Source organism: Marmota marmota, unplaced genomic scaffold, assembly GCF_001458135.2.
Source record: "Marmota marmota marmota unplaced genomic scaffold, marMar, whole genome shotgun sequence".
NCBI classification, from domain to species: Eukaryota; Metazoa; Chordata; class Mammalia; order Rodentia; family Sciuridae; genus Marmota; species Marmota marmota.
This window is the reverse complement of record NW_025999998.1, coordinates 16757581-16762714: the sequence shown is the minus strand read 5'-3', so window position 1 is coordinate 16762714 and position 5134 is coordinate 16757581. Positions and strand designations below refer to the sequence as shown.

The window sequence follows — 5134 nt, the reverse complement described above, 5'->3', positions numbered from 1 at the left end:
AGTCCTCATGTCTGACTTTCCCTAGTGAAAGACATTATTATACTGGACAATAAACAAACCTGCGCTGTGCTCCTGAAAGATCTCTCTCTCTTCCAACGCTATACCATACAAAACAACTCTAAAAAGCTAATATTGAATAAAATCAGCCAATGCCTCTGCTTACAAGGTATGAAGAAGTGCAAGAAACTCATGGAAAATTGTTTCCCAGAAGAAGAAGCCAGAAACTCTGGGTATTAATTTCTAATGAAAAAAAAAAAACAAAAACCTGTAACCCACAAGACACCAGTAATACCAGTGGTACCAGTGAGATAATTTGAAGTAGCCCAAATGTGTTCCATATGCCTTTCATTCTTGTTCCCCAATAACCCACCACATAGGCAACTACTGATAATAGTATCCTTCTAGAAACATTCTGCAATGCTTGTTTCCATACCCATATTGGAAAATGTCACAATTTCTAGGGCACTGGATGTGATACAGAGAAAAGCCTTGCCTCATGCATGTTACATTTTGGATAAGTGTCTTTCAAAGGCCCATGTGCTGGCTTAGTTCCTAGTATGTGGTGTTACTGGAAGGTGGTGAAACTTTCAGGAGGTAGAACCTAGCAGAAAAACGTTAGCGTTCATTGGGGATTAGCACTAAAAAGGAATAAGGGACCCTGGCCCCTTCTGCCGCCCTTTACTTCCCAGTCATCATGAGATGAATATACCTCATCCACCACACAATCCTGCCATGATGTATGGTGCCCTCATAGACCCAAAACAACAAGGCTGGCAAACCATTGCCTCGAAAATCATGAATCAAAATAAACCTTACCTCCTATAAGTTGTTTATCTCAATTACTTTGTCATAATTATGAAAAGCTGACCAACACCTCAGCAGTGGGGGCTAATTAGCTAGAGAGTCAATAATGCTCAGATCCAACTGGACAAAAGCAAGATCCAAAAGATTTAAACTTTGTATGTACCTTAACAGCACGCTAGAACAAAGCTCAGGAATATTTTTAGGAATATAAAAATATTTAGCACCCAACAAACAAAAATTCACATCCAGTGTGTAGTAAAAAATTACCAGATGTGTTAAAAAAATACAAACCATAAAGAGGAGAAAAATCAATCCATTGAAACCAATTACAACTGACAATGATTTTTGGATTAGTAGAGAAGAATATTGTAATAGCCTGAGTCTATTTCATATGTTCAAAAACATGATCTAGAGAAATAAAAGACAAAGAGACCCAAATTGAACTTCTAGAGATGAAAAGTACATTGTGTAGGATGAAAAATACAGTGCATGGAATCAACAGATTAGGCATGAGAGAAGAAAATAAGTGATTTTTTAAAATGCCATTCATTTTGATTTTTTTATTCTTTTTAGGTACACGACATAGAGTGTAGTTTGACAATTAAAATTATACTCATTTTAATTAGGATCCTACTTTGTTGTTGTACATGATATGGAGTTTCACTGGTTGGTATTCATATATGAATATAGAAAAGTTTGTCTGATTCATTCTACTATCTTTTCTATTCTCATACCCCTCCTTTCCCTTCATTCCCCTTGTCTAATTCAATGAACTTCTATTCTCCTTCCATCCTTATTGTGTTCAACATCTGTAGCAATTAGAGAAATGCAAATTAAAACTACATTGAGAGTCCATCTTACTCTAGTCAGAATGGCAATTATCAAAGAATACAAATAACAATAAATGTTGGTGAGGATGTGGGAAAAAGGTTCATTCATACATTGCTGGTGGGAATGCAAACTGGTGTAATCATTCTGGAAAGCAGTATGTAGATTCCTCAGGAAACTTGGATTGGAACCACTATTTGACCCAGTTATCTCACTCCTTGGTATATACCCAAAGGACTTAAAATCAGCATGCTACAGTGATGGCAACATCAATGTTTAGAGAAGCTCAAAAATTCTCCTCAAATTGGTCTAAAGTTTCAGTGCAATTATTCACAATAGCTTAGCTATGGAACCAACCTAGGTGCCCTTCAACAGATGAATGGATGAAAATGTGGTATAAGTACATAATGGAATATTACTCAGCCTTAAAGAAGAATGAAATTATGGTATTTGCCAGTAAATGGATGGAACTGGAGACTATCATGCCAAGTGAAATAAACGAATACCCCCAAAAAACAAAGTCTGAATGTTCTCTCTGATATGTGGATATTGACACACAATAAGGGCGGGGGGAAAGATAGAAGTTTGTTTAATTAGACAAAGGGAAATGAAAGGAAGGAAGAGGTAATGGGAATAGGAAAGACAGCATAATGTATCTGATATAACTTTCCTATGTTCATATATCAATGCACCACCAGTGAAACTCCACATCATGTACGTCCGCAAGAATGGGATCCTAATTAGAATAAGTTGTACTCCATGTATGTCTAATATATCAGAATACACTGTACTGTCATGTATATCTAAAAAGAAAAAAAATGAATCTAGGTGCTAGGGATATAGGTCAGTGGTAGAGTACCCACCTAGCATGTATCAAGGCCCTGGGGTCCATCCCCAGCAGTGCCAAAAAAAAAAAAAAAAAGTTTCATGCAGACTGGAGGGGTAAGAAAGTGCTTCATTTTTACATGGAATGGTACAATGTCAACTTTAAGCAAACTGCAAAAAGTTAAAGACATATCATTTTTTGAGCAACTACTGCAGATTAATTCAGTGAATAAACTGCATATTAATTCCTTGAATAAGTGGTTCTGGTGCTATTTATAACTAAGGGTAAAATAACTTAAAATTATACTTTCAGAGTCTTTTAAGAACCTAGAGCAGCAACAATAACTCAGGAAATGTCATTTAGAGGAGGGGAAAAGTGTACTATCTACAAAATTTATTAAAAGGTGCCTAAGAACAAACCTAAAAAGAATGTGTAAGCTTTTTTATGGTGAGAATTATAAAACTCTGCTAAAGACACTTAGAAATTTAAATAATTAGAGCTATATAATGTTCCTGAATAGGGAAGGGCCACTGTATCATAAAGAAAATTCCCCCCAAATTGATCTAAAGTTTCAGTGCAATTATAATTAAAATTCTAAAGGGAGTATTAGTTCTAAAAGGGAATGTAATTACAGAAAGTAAATGTGTGGATACCGATAGGGCAAGGGTTGCAGGGGAGGAGGGAGAAGGGAGAAATTACAAATGTCAAGAGAAGATTTTTAGAGTGATATGTATATTATATTGTTTATGGTTTCACAGGTGTATTCATATGTCAAGTGGTACACTTTAAATAGATGAAGTTCACTATATGTCAGACTTCAGTAAAGCTGTTTTTTAAGTCAACAAAACAAAAAAGGGTTTTAGAAACATATATACAGATGTACATCTGTATTATAAATTACAAATAAAAAGTAAAAGAATGATAACTCAAAAAGAGAATTAGTTGGAGTGAGGGAAAGAGTGCTACTGTGAGAAAGGCACCACAGGCAGCTTGTCATGTTCTGGTATTGGTATGACTCTATTTCTGACACTGAGCCCTGGCTGTCTTAGTATCTTTCTTTAAGTTACATGCATATTTTATACAATCTATTGCATAATATTGATAAATTTCACAATTTTAAAAAAGAAAGGGGATAGGAACACAATAAATGATTAGCTTAACTACGTTCTATTGTTCCTAGAGCTGAGTTCCCTTCAAACCTTTTAAACCAACAGCTAGGATTAAGCTCTTTCATTTGATCTGGATCACTAGTTTGAAAATGGCAAACTCTTCTTATCAAAGAAGAGACAAGAAAAATCAAACAAAATCTATTGCTTACTACCCTATACATTACCCCATTTCTGCTAATAAGTAAACAATCACTGTAACCTTTCACACCCCCTTGTTGTGGTAGGCACAAGTAGTAATTAATATTTAGGCAGTACCTACCACCTGGCATAGAATTATCTTTGCACACATTTTTTTTCCTATAAGATTATAAATTCCTCTGCTGGGTACAGTGGCCCATGCCTGTAATCCCTGCTACACCAGGAGGCTGAGGCAGGAGGATCTCAAGTTTGAGGCCAGCCTTGCAATTTAGCAAGACCCTAAAGAAAAATGGTTGAGGATGAAGCATGATAGAGTGATAGAGAGCCTTTGGGTTCAATCCCAATTATGGGGATTATAAATTTCTCCCTTCAAAGCTGTTAATGTTTCGTTTTCTTCCATTTTTTTTTGTTGTTGTTTACTTGTACTGTCTATCAAACTACTGAAATTAAAATATTAAGGCAAATTTATTGCGGTTGTTTCCATGTAACTTCGCCTGACAATATACAATTTTGCTGCTAATGGTTTTGCAGTCCCAGTCTGACCATAGCAGAGAAGGCAGGGACCTCAGGCTTCCAACAAAATAAGAACCAATCTTAGGTTTCAGTTGGAAGAGAGGAGCTAAGCTGTGCTCCTGGCTTGGTTCTTGCCATCTATTCAGCTGTTTGGGATGAGCTGCACATCTTGTCGGCCACTTCAAGTTTTTAATCAAGAGATCTTGGAAGAATGGTGCCGACTTCACTTTCTACAGCAGGTATCTTAGAACACTGTTTTGGATTCTTTGCATGCTAGTTTTTAATACTTCCTTGGGCCCGTACGCCTTATGAATCCTCTTAATACTATAGAGTATTTGGCATCTGCATAACCTGCGTCCTAACCTCCAGGCGCCGTCCCGCGGTCACTGACACGAGGAAGGGAATACTACTAACACATACATTCGGGAGGTCTTAAATTTCCCTTAAGAGGGTGTAGAATGTAAGGCTCAGCCCGGAGTCTTACAACCGCTATCCCACGCCTGAGAAAAGGTCACGCCCCCTGCAGACAACTACACCGGGTCTTTAATCGACCCGCCGCCGCCTTCCCGCCTCCCTCCGGGACGCGCACTTCCGGCCGCGAGGGTGTTCGGGAGCGCGCGCAGCGAGCTTCCACCAATCAGAGGCCGCGTCTGGTCGGCCCGAGTGCGCGCGCGCACATTTGTGCGCAGGTTCGAATCTCCGCCGCTTCGCGGTTGCTGCCCAACGTCCGGGCCGCACCTCTGAGGCGGCTAAGGCCGCGCAAGAGGGCGACACTCGACTCTACCCGGGCAGCCCCGCCCCCTTCCCCTCGCCACCTTCCAGACGCAGCATAATCCGGTCGGCCTTGCCCTCTCTC

At 38.9% G+C, this 5134-nt stretch overlaps 1 long non-coding RNA gene across 1 annotated transcript in view; it reads left to right on the top strand.

The window, feature by feature from the left end:
- Window positions 1-4932: 4932 nt before the first annotated feature.
- The window catches only part of LOC107148283, a 7103-nt gene continuing 6901 nt past the window's right edge, over window positions 4933-5134 (top strand). The window contains exon 1 of the long non-coding RNA XR_001504249.2: window positions 4933-5134. This exon is cut by the window's right edge and continues 69 nt beyond it. This is a non-coding gene — a long non-coding RNA (uncharacterized LOC107148283).